The 20,668-nt window shown below is 38.8% G+C and overlaps 1 protein-coding gene across 3 annotated transcripts in view; it reads left to right on the plus strand.

The window, feature by feature from the left end:
- The window catches only part of MMP16 (matrix metallopeptidase 16), a 199,767-nt gene that overhangs the window by 74,445 nt on the left and 104,654 nt on the right, over positions 1–20,668 (plus strand). The gene's annotated exons all lie outside the window — the stretch shown is intronic.

The following is a 20,668-nucleotide window of genomic DNA, read 5'->3' on the forward strand; positions in this document are numbered from 1 at the left end:
TGTTTCATTTGAGGACAATAAACAGGATAAGCCTTAAGAATAAGAAAAGCTGAACTGTGTTCTCCTATTTATCTTTTCAGAACATAATGTGGATCAGCTGAAATGGACAGTAAATTTTTAAGTGAAAATTTATCTGTAACCTTAATTAATGGGGTGAAAATGAGTTTACCCCAGTAGCCAGGCTATTTGAGAAGTGTCCAATAGGGATTGTTTCCTAAGACAGGAAGTGCATAGCCATTGAGATGATCCATTGTGGCATTTCCCATTTTTACTCTATATTTATTTTACAATATATTTACTCTATATTTACTTTACAATATACTGTGCTTCAGTTTATGTTATAGAGATAATGTTCCTGAACATACGATCAGTTAACAGCTTTTGATATTACCAGATTCTTTATTTTTGCTTTACTTTTCAGTCACCTGCAAAACTTACCCATTACTGAAGCAAGACTGCATTTCTGCTCTGAATAGGGAGAATGAAGGGAAGGGAAGGGAAGGGAAGGGAAGGGAAGGGAAGGGAAGGGAAGGGAAGGGAAGGGAAGGGAAGGGAAGGGAAGGGAAGGGAAGGGAAGGGAAGGGAAGGGAAGGGAAGGGAAGGGAAGGGAAGGGAAGGGAAGGGAAGGGAAGGGAAGGGAAGGGAAGGGAAGGGAAGGGAAGGGAAGGGAAGGGAAGGGAAGGGAAGGGAAGGGAAGGGAAGGGAAGGGAAGGGAAGGGAAGGGAAGGGAAGGGAAGGGAAGGGAAGGACAATTTGGGATTAAATAATTTGATGAATCTGAAAATGCCTCTCAGTAAAGTCTATCTTGTTTCATTAGGCATACCTTGCTTTTTGGCAATATAGCTTTGTGAACATATCTCACATTATCAGTAAAACCAAATGAGGAGAAAAGTCCAATTTTCTACCTGGCAGCTTTAGGTTCCTAAGAGACGATGTACTTTATGGAAAGGATACATGAGATGCTTCCATGACTATAGATACTTCAACAACTACTGGAAAGTTGATTATAGTTTCTGTTAATGTGAAGTCTTAGGGTCTTCAAATCGACATCTGACTAATAGGTGTTTGATAACTTTGAAGTAGTTATTCTTCAATAGTTATAGGATAGAAGAACTTTCTTTTGCATTTAGTTGCAAGCACAGCCTCCATCTGCTTCTTCAGACTTTTTGATATGAAGAGAAAGAAAAGAAAGGTCACTGACACTCCCTGAGACTCCATTTACATCCCAGTGTTTGACTGCTACAGATAACTTTCTTGACAATAGGATTACACAGCTTTTACCATCTAGGAACTTCTCTTTAGAGCATAGCCATGCTCCTCCTTACAATGCAATCAAAGAGCAGCATGAGCACTTTAAGTACTCTTCTGCAGATTCAGGAAGTCACCTTTGCATACGTTTCTGTTCAGATAATGGCTGCATTATTAAATCCACTATTAAACTAAAAAAGTCTTGACTCTAATGATACACTTAAAATGCTATTATTATTTTAAAAGCTGATCTCAAACATTAGTCCAACACTAGAAGAAAAGGCTAGGAATTTGTGCTTTTTAGTAACACGAGTTTCTCATTTGTTAAAGAAGAAATGTAACTTTATCACTTTTTCTGAAACTGGATTATCCTTAGATTGGGAGAAAGAAGAAGGATTACTATTTTTTTGTGTGTGTGTGAAAAATTTCTTACAGAAAAAAAATGTGGCAAGCATTTATTAAAAAAAAAAGAAAAGAATCTTAGAAAAGTTATGATGAAGGTCTATTGTACAACGTTAAGATGAATAAGAAGATGGTCCTTGATAAAAATGAAATTTATAGTGCAGTAATTTGTCATACAGATATCATCTTCAAACTGAATGCAAAAGGATACTGTTACGTTTTTCTTGTAGCAATTAAAAAACAAAACAAAACAAAACAAAACATTGCCCAGGGTCTAAATATGCTATCATGCAGGAAAAAAATTTATACAGCAAAATAAGAATGCTACATCCAGGATATCGACCACATGTTTGAAGGTGTCAGTTGGAAATTCTTTATATATCTGTTCTTTTTTGGGGTAGGATGGACTAGAGCAATATATCCTAACCACTTTATACTGGGACAATCATAATCTGTATTTGTTTGTTCATTATACACGGGTCCCAGGCTTGATTTTTTTTTTTTTTGAGTATTGGTACCTTAGTTGCTGTTCTGATATAACTTAATCTGGGAGAGAGCTTAATATTTGCAGGACTTCATTTGATTGCTAACCCCATTTTCTCTGACCTCTTTCTCTCTCTCTCTCTCTTTTTTTCTTTTTTTTTTTTTTTTTTCCCCATAGCAAAACTTTGTTCCTTTTTGTTGATAGGAACTAAGAAATCAAATATTCTGTTTATCAATTAACAATTCAGTCACTATATATTAAAATATTTTCTTGTTTCTAAGACCAAAATTTGCAAAATGTTATCTTGAGCATATGTATGCACGCATGAATAAACAGTTGTAAAAAATCTTGGCTTCATAAATACAAAAGCTGTCCTTATTTGCAGCTGGACCTGTAAAAAATGTATACAGACTTTTTAAATTTGTGTTTAGTTGCTCAATGGGGTTACCGTAGCTCAGATTTTGCCACTACTTTATGGTACATCAAGTTTAAATAACTTGTGTTAAACTCAGAGCAAATGAGTATCAAATAAAGTTTTGATACTTGGGATACTTAAATGTAACATTCACAGGATAAGCATGCCAATGACATTGCTATGACACTACAGAACCTGCTATGTTTACTAACTACAAATGTAATTTTAAAATGTACTAGGTTACTTGTTTTGCATATTATACTTCTTAACTGTATGGAAGATCATGCCTTGCAGGGAAAAAAAAAAGGAAGATAACCCACCATGCGAATATAATTTTCCCTGTCCTTTTGTGCTGTTTCAATTCTATCTGCATGCTTGAGCTAGAAAAATAATGTATTTATACAAAAAAACTCTGCAATGTCTGAGCTCTTATAAATGTTACCTGTGATAAATGAAATTATTTTATCATAGGAACTTATTTTTTAATATATACGAAAATATAGATAAATACTACTCTTGCTGTTGGTTGATAGAGACACTTCTGCCAGATACTAAGCATCCATTGGAACTTCTGGCTATTGAGGGTACTCAGGAATTCACAGCATCAGGTCCTAATTAAGCAAAGCTAAAATTGTTCTGTTACATTTTTAAATTGCAATACACATGACCATAGCCCATAGGGGAGCTAATAGAAGATAATTCTGTGGTTTGCTTTGAAGCAATTACTCTATGTCCCTTTCTGCCTGCAGGAATCACCTTGTCACATCCCTTACTTGCATCAATCTACCACTTCCCCTTCCCCCCTTCTATTTTTGTAATCCTGCCCTTTAACAAAAATAGAGTTTAGAGGGTGACATAAAAAGGAGAATTGCAGATGTACTGAATTATATGTAGTCTTTCTGCTACGTGCAAAAGCATTACAGACAACTGGTAAGTTAGCGTACAGCAAGCAAAATAGACTTGCTTGTCAAATGAAGTATAAGGATTTTTTATCTTTTTGAAAGTAGGAGGCTAATACAGCTAGCCCGAGTTGGTCATATTCTGTCATTGATCTACACAGATATGGTTGTGTGGAAAGGGAATGTTTTACTTCAGAATTGATATGGTCTTTACCATAGCAGGCAAGACATCTTTCTCTACTTTCTTTCTTTTTCCTTCCCTTAACATCTACAGCAGGAGTCAATTGTAACAGACTCCGCAGTGATTTTGAAGCAATGATAATGTCTCACCCATACTAAATTCACATTTTCTTGCTACTTAAGATTTGAAGTCTAGCCAGAAAAGCTACTATATTGACCTATTACAATCCATGCTGGAACAGAATTTATGAAAGGTATGTGATCACCGCTGAAGATGATTTGTAAAAAAAAAAAAAAACAAAACAACTATTTATCCAGTCTTCTCATTACCTCTTCAGTTGTAGGGCACTGCATAGTGCCATTCAAACCGTATGTACAAGAGGAAAATGCAACAGGTGTTATTTGAATAAATTATCAAAGAGAATCCGTAGAAGCGAGTATGCAAAAATATGCTGGACTCTGGTTGATCTCTACCCTCCGTGTAACAGGTTTACCTTCTCCTATGGGCATTTTCTATTGGCAGGTTGGAAGTGGAAGTGGGGAGCATTCATTACAGATCGATATCCCATGGAAATTCCTTTACTGGACCAACATCTTCAAAACTGGGGAGTAAGTCAGAAACTGAAAGAGGTTAGGACAGACATAAAACAAGCTTACTTTTGTGCTGCCTTTTCCTTTTCATTCTTAGAGTTTCTGATCAGATAGAGTTACTATGTAGTTGAATGAATTGTCTTCATTGAAAAACAGGAAGTGAGTGACTGAATTAGAAAGTTGTCCTCCATCCTCCCAACTGGATGCATTGTTCCTAAGAAATTATAGGTTTTAGGGATTACACTTCCTTTCTGCTCCCTGGCAGAAGGAACAAGTCTTTTTTGTTTGGTTGGTTGGCTAGTTGTTGTGTTTTTTTTTTTTTTTTTTTTTTTAATGATGTGTCACAGTTTAGTGTTGTTTTTTTTTTTATTATTTTTTTTTTTTTCCACTCTGCCATTTGGACCAAATAAAGTCATTTTGGAAACCACAATATTACCTTTTATGCACTACATCCTCTTCCTGTCTTCCCCTGGGAAGGGACAACCTGATATTATCTGTAGATAATACTGTGTCTTATAAAATCCAATGTTTACCTTCAATCTACAAGTTTCTACAGGAAAACAGGAAGGAATTTCTGCAGGAATTAGATTTTTCAAAGAGTCATTAGAGTACTGATGAATATCACAAATCTTATACTAGCCTGAATGTAAAAAACAAGCAAACAAACAACAACAAAATACAAAAAAAAAAATTCTAAAATGTGGAATGATATGGATGGATATTCAGACAGGAAACACAGAATCTTTAAAGTTTACATCTGAAGTAGCTGACTTTGAAAAACAGAAGACAGGAAAAAATACTTTTAATTTAAAAACATTTTTACAGTCAATTTATATTTAAGAACTCTTCCTCTGACCAGAGGAAGCACATATACTGTCATAAAAGATTACATTGCAAGTGGTAGTGACATCAGTAGTTGCTGAAAAGACATAGAAAGGAAGGAAGGAAGGAAGGAAGGAAGAGTAATATTCAACAAAATAAGGGATCTCTCTGTTCAATTGAATGCCTCCTGTTTCCACTGGAGGCAACCTTGCTGTTGTCTTTAGTGTATCCAATCATTTTTTAAAGACACAGGCTTTCAAACACTGCTTAAGTGGAGTACCATATGAATTTACATGCAATCTTACTTGTAAAGTAGTCATCAAAAAACAAACAAACAACAAAACCAACAACAATAAAAAAACAACAAACCTATAAAGTATAAACCCACAACGTGTGCAATGTGTTATTGCATTTCTGTTCTTTTGCTTTCATGCAGTTTGAGTTTAATCCATAATATGAGAACATTCAATATACAAATATCTCCATGGAAAATATTTGCATAGACACTTAATGGATACTTTTATGATTAAAAATATTATTTATTCTTATGTTTATAAATGATAAAAATAAGTTTGGTAATGAAGAAAATTAAATATGTGATACTGAGAAAAAAAAAAAAGTTTGGCCAAGTCACATTTCCTATAGATGTTTAACTTCACTGTTATAAACTTAAAACTTCATAAACTATAATAGTAGAGTTATTTTATCTAATGGATTCAAATATCAAGTTTCAGATATGGTTCGAATAATCATTTCCCAAAAGGAACTTTGCAGCTTGACCTTTTGATTTTATTACAATGGACTATCTTCCCACGAGCATTTATAAAGTAACACAACACCATCTGTTGGTACATTATGTATTTATGTATTTCCTATGTAAATGTCTTAGAACAAAGTTTCAGTACTTTTATTAAGATAATTTGAAACAACCTCTTCGGACATATAAAAAAGGACCATGCTAATTAATATATTTTGTTTAATGCACTGTCAATATCATGGAATCACATAATCATAGAATCATAGAATCGTAGAATCATAGAATCATAGAATGGTTTGGTTTGGAAGGGGCCTTTAAGATCTCTTAGTTCCAAATATGGGGGGTTGCTCAAAGCCCCATCCAACTTGGCCTTATACTCTTCCAGGGATGGGGCATCCACAGCTTTTCTGGGCAACCTGTGCCAGTGCCTCACCACCCTCTGAGTAAAGAACTTCTTCTTAATATCTAATCTAAATCCATTCAGTTCAAAATCCATTTCAGTTTAAATCCATTAACCCTTGTTCTATTACTTGTTGTATCCTTGTTCTATCATTACATGGCCCAATAAAAAGTCCCTCTCCAGCTTTCCTGTAGGCCCCCTTTAGGTAATGGAAGGCTGCTATAATGTCTCCCTGGAGCCTTCTCCAGGCTGAACAACCCTAAGTCTCTCAGCCACTCTTCATAGGAGAGGTGCTCCATCCCTCTGATCATCTTTGTGGTCCTTTTCTGGGCTCAGTCCAACAGAATCACTTCCCTCGACCTGCTGGCCATGCTTCTTTTGATGCATTGGCTTTCTGGGGTGCAAGCGCACATTGCTGGATCATGTTGAGCTTCTCATTAACCAACAACCTCAAGTACTTCTCAGAGCTGTTCTCAATCCATGCTCCACCCAGCCTGTATTTATGCTTGGAATTGCCCTGACCCAGCTGCAGGACCTTACACCTAGCCTTATTGAACTTTTTGAGGTTTGCACAGGCCCACCTTTCAAGCCTGACAAGGTCCCTCTGGATGGAGTCCCTTCCCTCCAGCGTATCGATAGCATCACACAGCTTGGTATCATTAGCTGACATGCCGAGAGTGCACTCAATCCCATTGTCCATGTTGCTGACAAAGATATTAAAGAGCATCAGTCCCAATACCAACTCCTGAGGAATACCACTCATCACTGATCTCCACTTGGACATCAAGACTCTGACCACAGCTCTGAGTGCGACCATCCAGGCAATTCGTTATCCACTGAGTCGTCCACCTGTCAAATCCATGTCTCTCCAATTTAAAGACAAGGATGTCATGTAGGACAACATCAAATGCTTTTCACAAGTCCAGGTAGGTGATATCAGTTGCTCTTCCTCTATCCACTAGTGCTGTAATCCTGTTGTTGAAGGCCACCAGCTTTGTCAGGCATGATCTATCCTTAGTGAAACCATGTTGGCTGTCACAAATCACCTCCTTACTTTCCATATTTTCCAGGAGGATCTGCTTCATGATCTTGCCAGGCACAGAGGTGAGACTGACTGGCCTGTAGTTCTCTGGGTCGTCCTGTTTTCCCCTCTTATGAGGGGTTATGCTTCCCCTCTTCCCGGAAGTGGGAACTTCACCCCACTGCCCCCCACTGCCATGACTTCTCAAATATGATGGACAGCGGCTTAGCAACTGCATCCACCAGTTCCCCCAAGATCTGCAGATGCATCTTATCAGGTCCCATGGACTTGCACACCTTCAGGTTCCTTAGATCGTGATCTTTTCCTACAGTGGGTAGTTCTTCATTCTCCTAGTTCCTGCCTTTGTCTTCTGTGACTTGGGCAGTGTGGCTAGAGCACTTGCCGGTGAAGACTGAGTCAAAAAAGTTGAGTACCTCCGCCTGCTCCATATCCCAGGTAACTAGGACTCCTGTCTCCTTCTGGAGAGGGCCCACAATTTCCTTAGTCTTCCTTTTATCACTGATATATCTATAGAAGTGTTTCTTGTTGCCCTTGATGTCCCTGGCCAGATTTAATTCTATCAGGGCTTTAACTTTCCTAACCTGATTCCTGGCTGCTCAGATGATTTCTCTGTATTCCCCTCAAGCTATCTGTCCTTGCTTCCACTCTCTGTAGGCTTTCTTTTTCATATTTGAATTTGTCAAGGAGCTCCTTGTTCACTGATGAAGGCCTCCTGACATTTTTGCCTGACTTCCTTATATACATAAAATATATGTATATATATTACAGCACATTACACTACAGCATATGATTTAAAACTGTGCCGTTGAAGATGTCAAATAACCATGATTTTTCAACTTAAGTTTATAGTACTACAAAATTTCTATTTGTCTGATGTTGATGATGATGCGCATGATTACAGACTTTAAGGGAAAATCCTAAATTACTGTTAAATCTTACTGATACGAATGACTCTCTTTTGAAGTATGTGACTCACTGCAATGATATTCTCAGAGCCTAAAAGGTCTGTGATCATTTCCACCACTTTAAGACTTTGTTGCTTGTATAGGATGGTGATGGAAGTAGCTAGGCAATCTTTATGAATTCATTCATAAAGAAATCACAAAATGCATTGCTTTGGTTGGTTAGCATATGTGTGTGAGGCCTTTTCTCTACTCTTGTGGAATCTAAAACAAGAAAAACAAATCTGTAGGAGCTATGCAGCAAACTGTGTTTCCTTGGTTGGTGTTCAGTTCCTTGCTTACTTTTAGAAATAATGAAATGGAAGAAACAACTCTGAAATGAAATACTGTGATAATAAGTACAGTTAAAATAATGCCAACAATACACAGATGGATTAGACTAAAAAAATTAGCTTGTAGGTGAGTTAGTGCAAAGCTATAGAGATCAAATATCCTAATATTAAGGCAATCACAAAGTGCGGTTTATCCCTCAACTTTGGGTAATCTTCTGGACTGTGATGAGAATTATTTTTAACACTTGCCTTCCTTGAAACAACCATAAATGACAGTTGCATTTAGATAGCATTTTATATATTCCAAAGTCTGTCTGGACTCTTGCAATGCTGGGCTGAGGAAAGTCTGGAAGCATCACTCGTTCTTATCTTTGCTACGAGGAAATCCAGCTAATTTTCCCAGGAACACATAATGGGCCTGTGGCTCAACCAGGATTGTTCTGACTCCAGCCTCATCTTTTTTTTTTTTTCATTTATGCCAGTCACCTGACCTGTCCCATGCAGTTCTGGGATCCAGGCATCTGAATAAACCCCCACAGTTACAAATGACAAGAATCAGTAAAAGAGAGAAAGCACTCTAAACTCAGCAAAGATCGAGGATATTCCAGGTGTGAACATATAAGTAACCTTTCAGAAGATTCATAGAGAGAGAAAGATGCAAAAAAGGAGAAGCAAAAGGTTTACAGGGACAAATAAAATGACTTATAGGGACTTATAGTGACTGGAGATTATGGGATATTGTGGGCAAGCTCTGTACCATAAAACCTCTTTGATGGTTATCAAAGAAATAGACCACAATTCTTGTAAAAAGTATTCTAGAAAACAGAGTGCTTAGCTATCAGGGGAAAAGTAGCAAAGTTCCACACAAGTGCTTCCTTAGTTTGAGATTCATAAGTAAAATGTGCTGTAGACGAGATAAAGTAAAAAGAGAGCTTTGTGGAGAATTAACTTCCCAGAACTTATTTTCATCTTTGAACACAAGGACTTGTTCCCTTAATCTTACAGTACTCTGCTAGATAAGTTGTTATCTCCAAGACTGTCCCCTCCCTTTTTTTTTTTTTCCCAAGTGACTGTGGATGACAACTAAGAATTCCTCATTATTTTTCTATCTTATCTTGTTTAAAAGCTTAAATTACTCAGCACTCATTGTACATATAACACCTGCCAGTGTTTCTTTTACGCTGCATTTCATCCTCTTTTCACATGATCTTTAAGTCTTTCCTTCCTATAAATTGTTTCTTCATTTCACATTAAACTAGACAATATTTATTTATGATGAAGGAATTGACTCTCATTCTTAGTTTCTTCAGTGTAGCACAATAGGACTCTGTAACATCTGTTTGTCTTCTACTCCATAAACACTAATAATTAGTGTTGTTCCCATCTTGATATTTCCCAATTCTCTATCAGTCCTTTTTTTTTCGTCCTCATGTTAGTAGTTCTTGTGACTTATGAGCAGAGAGGGTCCATAAAGTTGTTCAGGAAAACAAGAATGTAGATATCTTTTTCCTCCTGGATAACTACTACTCCCTGTTTTGGAGATCTTGGAATAACATTGGGTACAAGCATGTGAGTTATAATTCCAAATGAAGTCCCTTCTTCTCCATGAGGAGGGCATCTAAGAAAATCAGTCACTATAACCATAATTTGCAAGGGGCATATGTTTAGCCAATGTTAGTAGTCTTGCGTTTCAAACCAAAGTTTTGCTATTAAGTCACTTGAGAGGGGTTTGTTAGAATTGCTAACTTAAATTAGCCAGCCGTGGGACAGATTCTTGTTTGTACCTATACACCTTTCCCTCTGTGACCTAAAATATACATTTACTTTAGGTGGGAATACCGTACACAGTAAAATAGTCTATCCTTTTGTTTGACAATATGAGAAAGAGCCTGGAAAAATTTTAGAGTAATTATTACAACAGACCTCAGGGGGAGGGGGACAGAAAACAAACAAGGAAACAAACAAACAAACAAACAAAAAACACAATAAAAATACCAACAAAGTAATTACTTACCTGGATCTCTCATCCCTCAGAGACTTTTCCCTGAACCAGTATGAAGAGGTTTGAGCTAATATGAATAGGATTCTGCAAGTTGTCGGGATGCTTCAGTTTAGAATCACAGAATCACAGAATGGTTGAGGTTGATGGGACCTCTGGAGGCCATCTGGTCCAACCTCCCTGCTCCAGCAGGGACAATTAAGGCAGGTTGCCCAGGACCGTGTCCAGGTAGCTTCTCATGATCTCCAAGGAGGAAGACTCCACAACCTCTCTGGGCAACCAGTGCCAGTGCTCTGTCACCCACACAGTAAAGAAGTGCTTCCTGATGCTTAGATTGAACCTCTTGTGTTCCATCTGGTGCCCATTGCCTCTTGTCCTGGAACTACACACCACAGAAAAGAGCCTGGCTCCATGCTCATTGCATCGTCCCTTCAAGTATTTGTATACATTGATGAGATTCCCCCTGAGCCTCCTCTTCTCTGGCTGAAGAGTTCCAGATCTCTCAACCTTTCCCTCACAGGAGACGTGCTCCAGTCCCTTCATCATCTTCATGGCCTTTAAAGTATCAGATAAAACTCTTAAGCATACATGACTTACACAGCCAGATTATTCAGCACAACATCCTTAGCATTGCTTTTCATATTTTCAAAGAAGCTATAGAAATTCTAGTATGATGTAAGGACGGTGTTCCCTAACATAAGCTGTATGAAGGAGTATTTACATCTACTAGAGCTGTTAGTTTTATTTGTGGTAGTCTTTCCACTGATCTGGGTCCATGCCAGACTTCTTCAGAGATTTCTATTAGTGACTGGAGAAATATTCCTTCAGAAACTAATGAATAAGTTTCACATTCTACAGTCAGCTATAAATATGTATAATGTTTTGGGGAATGATCAAGGTACAAAGAGTTTCTTTCCACAGCAAAGATTCGTATCGTAATCTGTTATAACACTAACCCACTCCCTGTACAGACACTTGGTAGTAGTGAATGAAAAATGTAACTCCTGCCTTGGGAACTGGGTAATATCTGACCCTTGTTCCGTGCATATTTCTGAGTCTCTCAAGCACAGCTGTACATGTGATTTCTACCTTTTCTACTTACTGGGAACCTCTTTCGTTACTGCTGCTCTCAAGGTACATGGTTTTTCCATATTCAAGTGTGACAGTAAAGCAAAGAATTTAGCACATTTAAACTAAAATAGAACCATAAATATTGGGAAAACAGCAATCATTTTTGAATATATTTTGCCTTTTTAATTATGCCATATTTTTGGTTCAGGTCACTAACCAGGCAGATCTTATGCAGTCTGGACCTGAAGTGGAATTACTCCTCGCTGCAAGTGTGAGCTTTTAAAATGATCTCAGTCACCATATACTTGCATGGGGCAATTCCAGGCTCTGACCCCCTCTCTCCTGACTGCCCGTAGGAGGAGGTATACATGAACATGTACTGGCAAATACGGTTTCATACTGAGACTTATATAATATGAATGTTCAGTTTCCCACCCATTTTGTAGCAGGGACACAGGAAAAAATCTATAAGGATATACATGCTAAAGCTGTGGAGATGCCTCAAATATTTTTTAATGAACCAACTGTAGCAATACTGAACTAGAATCATAGAATCACAGAATATCCCGAGTTGGAAGGGACCCGTAAGGATCATCAAGTCCAACTCCTGGCACCACACAGGTCTGCCCAAAAATTCAGACCATGTGACTAAGTGCACAGTCCAAATGCTTCTTAATTCAGACAGGCTTGGTGCAGTGACTACATCCCTGGGGAGCCTGTGCCAGTGCGCAACAACCCTCTCGGTGAAGAACCTCTTCCTCATGTCCAACCTGAACCTCCCCTGTCACAGCTTGACACGAGTCCCTCAGGTCCTATCACTGGTCACTAAAGAGAACAGATCAGCGCCTGCCCCTCCACTCCCTCTCATGAAGAAGCTGTAGACTGCGATGAAGTCTCCCCTCAGCCTCCTTTTTTTCAGGCTGAACAGACCTAGTGACCTCCGCTGCTCCTTGTACGTCTTCCCATTTAGCCCCTTCAACATCTTTGTAGCCCTTCTCTGAACATTCTCCAATAGTTTCATGTCCTTTTTGTACTGTGGTGCCCAGAACTGCACACGGTACTCGAGGTGAAGCCGGACCAGCGCAGAGTAGAGCGGGACAGTCACTTCCCTCGACCGACTAGCGATGCCGTGCTTGATGCACCCCAGGATACGGTTGGCCCTCCTGGCTGCCAGGGCACACTGTTGGCTCATATTCAACTTGCTATCAACCAAAACCCCCAGATCCCTCTCTGCGGGGCTGCCATCCAACATCTTGTCGCCCAGTCTATATATAGCCAGGCTTGCCCAGTCCCAGATGCAGAATCTTGCAGTTGCTCTTGTTAAACTTCATGCGGTTGGTGACTGCCCAGCTCTCCAATCTGTCCAGATCTTTCTGCAAGGCCTTTCCACCCTCAACAAAGTCAACAACTCCTCCAAGTTTAGTATCATCAGTAAATTTGCTCAAAACACCTTCTAGTCCTACATCCAAATCATTTATAAAAACATTGAAGAGAACTGGCCCTAAAATGGAGCCTTGGGGGACCCCACTGTTGACTAGCTGCTAGCCTGATGCGGCCCCATTTACCACAGACCTTTTAACCCTACCCGTCAGCCAATTATTCATCCATCGTGTGATGTTTTTGTCTACCTGTATGCTGGACATTTTGTCCAGTATGATCCTATCAGAAACAGTGTCAAAAGCTGTACTGAAATCCAAAAAATCATAGCTGGTTTCCCTCGATCGACTAAATGGGTGATCTTATCATAAAGGAAATCAAGTTAGTCAAACAGGACCTACCCCTCATGAACCCATGTTGGCTGGGACCAATGACTACATTGTCCCCCAGGTGCGCTTAAATAACTTCAAAGATAACCTTCTCCATAATTTTACCAGGCACTGACATGAGACTGACAGGCCGGTAGTTGCCAGTTGCCAACTAAATGAGGCTGAATGTATTCTTTTCACTGGCTGTATTCAGTTTATGAGGCAAGGTTCTGGTAGCAGGGGGACTGCAGGGATGGCCTCTATGAGAAGAATCCAGAAGCTGCCCCATGTTAGATAAGGGCTAGTTCCAGCCAGCTCCAAAGGGACCCGCCGCTGCCCAGAGATGAACCACTAAGTGACGTTGTTTGTGCCTCTGCGAGAGCAGAATTAAGAAAGGGAAAAAACAAACAAACAAACAAAAAAAACTGCTAGGCAACAGCAGCTGGGAGAGCGAGGAGTGAGAAGCAGCCCTGCAGACCCCAAGGTCAGTGCAGAAGGAGGGCAGGAGGTGCTCGAGGCACGGAGCAGAAGTTCCTCTGCAGCCTGTGGAGAGGCCCCTGGTGGAGCAGGCTGTCCCCCTGCAGCCCATGGGTCCCACACGGAGCAGATCTCCACGCTGCAGCCCGTGGAGGAGCCCCCGGTGGAGCAGGTGGATGTGGCCTGGAGGAGGCTGCGGCCCATGGAGAGCCCACGCAGGAGCAGGGGGTCTGGGGGGAGCTGCCACCCGTGGGGGACCCGTGCTGGAGCAGTTTGCTCCTGATGGATAGACCCAATGGTAAGGATCCATATTGGAGCAGTTCTTGAAGAGCTGCTGCCTGTGGGCAGCCCCTGCAGGTTCAATTCGGGAAGGATGGCATCCCGTGGGAGGGACCCCACATAGAGCAGGGACAGAGAGTGACCATGAAGGAGCTGTGGAGACAAGGTGTTAGGGATTGGCCACAGCCCGCATTCCCTGCTCCCGTTTGCCACTCATAGAGAGGAGGTAGAAGAGGATGGATGCGGGGGGGGGGGGGGGGGGAGGTGGTTTTTGTTTGTTTTGTTTCTCACTTCTCTAGCTTGTTAGTAATAGGTAATAAATTTCTTTAATCTCCCTATGCTGTCTGTTCTGCCCATGACAATAATTGTTGAGTGATCTCCCTGTCCTTATCTCAGCCTTTGAGCCCTTTTTATCCTATTTTCTCTGCCCCTTGATCCCTTTTCACCCTATTTTCTCGCCCTTTTCCTTTTGAGGAGGGGGGAGTGAGAAAGCAGTTGTGGCGAACCACAACACTGGTCCACTATGAGCTCACTCTACTGCTTCCAAGACTACATCTAAGTATTTACTACAGTGTGGTCTTCAATCTAGACAACCCATAGACTTTTTCTATTTTTAAGACCTTATTGCAAACTTCTAATCCATATTAAAGATTACAGATACTAATGTCTGAGACCATGCCAATATAACACCTGAATTAACTTCTGGGTGTTTGTCACAATAATTCAGAAGAAAATAAATAATCATCTTTCTAGGTGAGGAAGAGTTAGGTCATCTGAGAACTAAATATCCTAAGTTGGTATTTTGTCTTTTCTTTGGCATGTGTGAAATGTGAAACGAGATAGTTGCTTGGTTTGAAGGTAATTCCTTCTTTAATTTAAGATCTTTCATGCCCTGCTCTACAATTTCCAAGAAGTGGATTTATTTGTGACCTTCAAAGCATTCCAGACTAATGTATTCTGAATGTGCAAGCTCAGTTTTAGTTTCTAAATATTAGTTATCTCAAATTAAACCATAGATAGAAAACTGATCATGACCATTAAGCTATTATGTTATCTATCATAATTTGTATTCACATTTGTTAGTCTCTTCTGATAGACTAGGTTGGATTCTCCTAGTCTGTTTGTTCTTATATGCTTTTGGGGGGAAGAACGTAACTAAGGATTTTTCTCACCAGATAGATACCGTACACAATATATACTGTGTAGACAATTATCTGTGTTCTGTAAATTCACATTGGTGTTAAAAAGAGTAATCATCAATAAGGAATTGGTGGAATCAGAGATAAGAGGTGGGAAAAACAGCAGAAAATTCCCCATACTGCTCTGTGCAAGTGCTTACTTCTGTCTCTCTCTGGCTATCTGTCTATCAAGTTGCCACTGAAAAGTCAGTACTGGCTGCAGAAGTTAGGCCTGCAACTAAAATATACCATTAGCCATTAAAAACTTGCAACAATACATCGTTGCTATGAGACAAGCATGGCTGGAAAAAAAAAAAAAATCATTGATTCTTTAGATTCTAAGCATATTGAATCGGTTTCAGAAGTACTTTATAAACACCAGGGCAGTTTCAAGTGGCATCACAGTAGCAGTAACAAGCTGATAGGCAAACTCTAAAGCAGATAGATATTAACTTTGTTTGGAAATTGCAGATTAGCAGGGTGTATGATTAACTGGCCTGCATGGAGAGCTAAACTGGCTATACAGTTACTAATTCTGAACTTAGCTTATTTATCTATATAATAGTGAAAACTTTCAAGTTCTTTTCAAGGTGATATCAGCGCCTAAACTGCTAAATCCTGTGGCGATCAGTAAAAGTTAGATTCCTAAATATATGTTTTTTGAAAATATAAATCTCCTAAATTACTCAGACATTTTAAATAATTCCACTTAAATTGTTTTTAGTAGAAGTACCTTAAAAAACAAAACTCAAAATACTTTGAAGTTAAGAAATCTCAGAGTTCTACTCAGTACCTACAGGAATTTTGTTTTTATGATAAAATCTGAGAAAGGAACACAAATACATGAATAATAATGATATGCAGCTGCACTACTGAAGGTATTCGTGAAATTGTTTTGATCTGTGCTTTCTGAGCCTGTTTGATTTACTAAGGTTTCAGGTTTATAGAACATAAATGTACTGTAGCTTATACTGTGCAGTCATTAAGTAACACTAATGATTCATTGATAAATTCTATCTTAGAAATCACACAGCTCTCAGATACTCTTCATAATAGTCTCACTTCTTAATCTTTAATTATGATATATGGATTATCTTTGTTTCTGTAACCGTCTGGTGTCAACATGGTGTTTTTAAGAGTACTCTTTCTTCCCAAACTAGCAAAGATCTGAATGACTGAAGTCCACCACTGTATTTCATACATTTTAAATTAACCCATACTTTCTCCTTTATAGGAGAAAACATACAGATGAATGACAAAGTGATATCTATTCTGTAGCTAAATGATTGGTATAGCATAGCGTTAGTAGCAGATACAAACGAAGATGAAAAGAGCTCATCCTGGCAGGAGACACACAAACTATCAAAAAACCTTAGGCATATAGTCAATGACATTCTAAATCTGGAAGTTAATACAGCTCATGTTCTAAGTACTTATGGGTTCCACAGATTCCTGCAAAATTGGCAGTTCCCCTACAAACTCCTAGCATTTCTCATTTCCTCACCTGTGAGCTTTGTTTACTTTTATTTTTTCCCTTATACTTATGAAAAAAAAGAAGATGAAATTATGTAGGGGGAATTCTTCTAATGCAAAAGGCATATGTAGAGCATGGTTTTATAATTTTAAAACATCTAAATAAATGAGTTATAAGTCTTGAAGTTCGATTAGTGAGAAAAAAATAGTTTTAGGTTAATTTTATTTCCTTGTTTTTGTCCAAAACCAAACCTTTGAGTGCCCACATCCTTCTGAATTACTCCTAACAGTCTTCAGTTAAAAATCCAATGTTTGTTAATAGGACAACAATAAGAACCAATATACAAATCGAGGGCAAGCAGATGCTTAGTGGAGATAGATTTTAGCTTCTAGTTTCCTAGAGGTTAGTGTGAACAACGAAAAGTCTCTGAGATTAAACAAATGGCATTCATTTAGTTTATTTTAAAAGATTAGAGTGACACATAAGAGAGTTCTAATACATAAAAGGCTGCTGCAGAGGGGAAAAGAATAATCAGTTCCCTTCACCCATAGCAGGTAAAATGAGAAGCTACAGGCTTAAATTAGAGCAAGGGAGATTCAGTTCTGAGGCAAACCTCCCAGAGGATGGCAAAGCGTTGTAATAGAGAGGGAAGTGGTGGAGCCTGTTGTCTTGCAGCTATGTTTTTCTGTGGTTATCATAAGAGGTTAACATTGCTGTCAGATTTCTGCTGAACAAGAAAGCCATGCCCAGAAGCTTCACTTGAAATAGTAGTATTTTATCTTCCTATATTGTATAAAGAAATGTGAGATATCGCTGATTTTGGAGTCCATGCAAAGTGTCTCTGTTGGCATCCCAAAGGTTACGTGTTGGATGGATGTACTTCACTAGTTCCTTTTTCCAGGACAAACGACTTCCTCAGAATGATAGATGACTTGCTGGCACTGTGCTGTCATTTTTGAAGTGTGTTAAGGCAGAGAGACATTTAATTTCATTAGTGAGGGAGGGAGAAAGTCTTCTGGCCATAATTTCTTAAATAGGTTGCATCAAAATTACAAGGCTGTGAGAAAATTGTTTTAATTTGTTCTCCTGCTATGGCTGCCTCATTCTTTTCCTTTCTGATATTTTCACCACCTCTATATTTTGAACTTAATTTTAAAGTTAAGTTTCTCCTTCCTAATTCCCAGCATTTGGACAGCGTACAATGGAGTCCTAGACACATATTTCAATAATCTGGCATACTGAGCCAAGGTCCTTCAAAATCCATTAGTAAAAAATCGGGGAATCTGAGGAATGAAACAGAAACCAGATTTGTTGTCTCTTGTCTTGTTTCATGAGCCACAATATTACAGAACACTAATAGCTTTTAGTAGTATCTGAGCTTGCTTTCAAGCATTCACCAGTTATTAGCCTTGGAGGCCAATTAGTCTAAATTTTCAGAAAAAGGAACTTGTTTTCAGGCTGTCCTCTGACTTTCCAGTCAGACTGTGTCTTCTATTTGCTATTTTAAATCGTAAGGGAAGAGCCAGAGCCAGGTGATCTACTTCCTTTATTCAACATTAGGGAGTGATTATCGGGTGTCCTGTATTTTTAGAAGGGAGTAGGCTCCTGCTGTTTCTGAGCCACCTCTCTTTTCTTTTTCCCCTGTGTCTGCAGTGGTACTGTACTTAATTCCAGTTTGTCCACTCCTCTTCCTTTCTTCCATGAGCAGTGCTCTCCAAGCCCTTTTTTCTGTCTCTTTCTCTCCTTACACCTTTTCTAATTTAGGTATCTGAAACTTCAGCTTCTGGTAAATCTGGCAAATTGTAACCCCATACCCGTCTCCGTCAGTTTGCCACAGTGAGGATGTTTTTGAGTGGTGATAAATGGTCTCTCAAGCCTACCAAGGAAATTTTTGTGCCCTTAACACACAGAAGAGAACTTTGCAGAAAGCCCTACTGTGTGTCTGCATACCAAATTAATGCTGAGAAGGTGGCAAGAAGGTGGCATCAGTTTTGGGAGCAGTGATATGCTGCTCAGAATTATTTTTCTTCCCCAGGTGATCGTTTGTTTTAGTATCATAGTTTGACATTCTTCCCCTTGTCTTTTCTTCAATGGCTTGATGAGTCTCAAAGTAACCCCATCCTTAAATATATTCTTTGTAAGTATACAAGTTCAAAGTATTTTGTAAGTATGTAAGTTCAAAGGAACTCTTTAAATTACCTTGAAATTAACCCACTCTGCATCAAACTAATTTGTTACTTCCGTGGTCACATTTCCACATATATTACTCTTGCCAACCTTCAACTCCGAGCTGGCCTTTCAGAGCCATCCTCCAGTAATGGAAGGAAAAGTAGACTTCCTGCAAAAAAATGACACATAAGCTAAATGATGTGATGACACAAAATAATAGAAACTTAAAGTTCATAAGTTCATCCTTGAAGCTGGAAAGTGCAAGAAGTCAGGAGAATGCAAAATTGGATGTAGGTACAGATTGTAATAGTTCAGTTTCATGGAAAATAAGAGCATCATCCTATCTATTAAATATAATTCTGTTCTTATTCTGAAGGGCTCCTGTATATAGAGATAGTGTGAAGGTGACAGAGGTTAGGCTACATCTTAATCCTGTCTGTATTGTATCTCCCCATTGTGCAGAGCTTACAAACATTTTTGAGATAGTGTCTGTCTCTGGATATGTAAACCTGTTTAAATTTGAAATATCCAAACTTATAACCTGAAGATTCCGCCTATCTTTAGTGCTGGTTTGATCCTTTACTTGCACTGTGCCAATGTTCACCTATAATTCATGTTCACTGCAACATGTCACATGACAACAAATTGTTCCATCTTGAGGTACTTCTCTGGAAAGCTTAGGGTATTTTTTAGATATGTAAAATGGGAGTGAACCACAAACATGGTTATCTTTCTATGGACAGGACTCTGCAAGCTAAACTTAAGGTTGAAAATTGCAATTGTATGGTTTGGTGTCAGGATGTGTGTAAACTGTGTGTATAAACAGATAAATAACCCAGCAGCATTGTATAAGGTAGACAAAGCCCATGACACACTTATAAGGGGAGAGCAGGTGGATAAAGTTTATTAATGTAACAATTCTGAATCCATGAATGTGATAGATCTGAGAGAGGTGACTGAATTTCTTTATTTATTTAAGAATGGAAAAACTGATTTATGGGGTTGCATGTGCTTTTTTACTGTGGAGAGTGAAGCTAAAGGAGGACAATTTAACCATTTCTTGTGTAGTGGCAATATGTACACTTTTCATTGTAGTGAGTAGTTCTACTCCTCAGATGAGAAGCTAAGATATTTTCAGATGTATCAGTACTCTCATCAGCTTAAAAGTCTTACACTGTGCTTTGTATAGGCTGGATTTTGAGAATGCTTCGAAACATTAGGATAACAGCAGCTACTCATTTGTGAAACGTTGCCTCAAGAGGACAGCATGTTTCAGAGAGTTTTTCCAGGTGTACTAAGATATTGGCTGTAATCCACACAGCTTTCAGTTATTTGGACTATGCCCTCTATTCTTACTTCTACACAATTAAGAACATAAAGAGTTGGCACTAAATCTATCTGGATCTGAAAAGGAGGATCCTCTTACCAGGGAGATTCCTGTAAGTGCACACAGACTCTGCTGCTTCCCTCTTTCCCAGCCACGTGCTTTGCATATAAATATGTGTTTGATATTCATCCTGGAAAATGAATCTCTTCTCACCCTCTCTTTCGTATTCTTTCAGAGTAGATAACAATGAAGTGTAACTGTGTGAGAGCTATTGTGGATTTATTATAGTTGGTAAATATTATTATGTATCTGGTGGACAGCCAATTATATGTGGCATATATTGTAGATTTTACATTTTGCCTGCTTTATTTTTTTTTTTTTTGAAGTGCCTGCAGCAAGGGATAGGTGGTTAAGTTGTAACTTCAAATAAATAAATACATTAAAAAAATAATTGAAGCAGGCAGTTTCAGATAAT

This window comes from Anser anser (genome assembly GCF_964211835.1).
Source record: "Anser anser genome assembly, chromosome: 2".
Classification (NCBI taxonomy): domain Eukaryota; kingdom Metazoa; phylum Chordata; class Aves; order Anseriformes; family Anatidae; genus Anser; species Anser anser.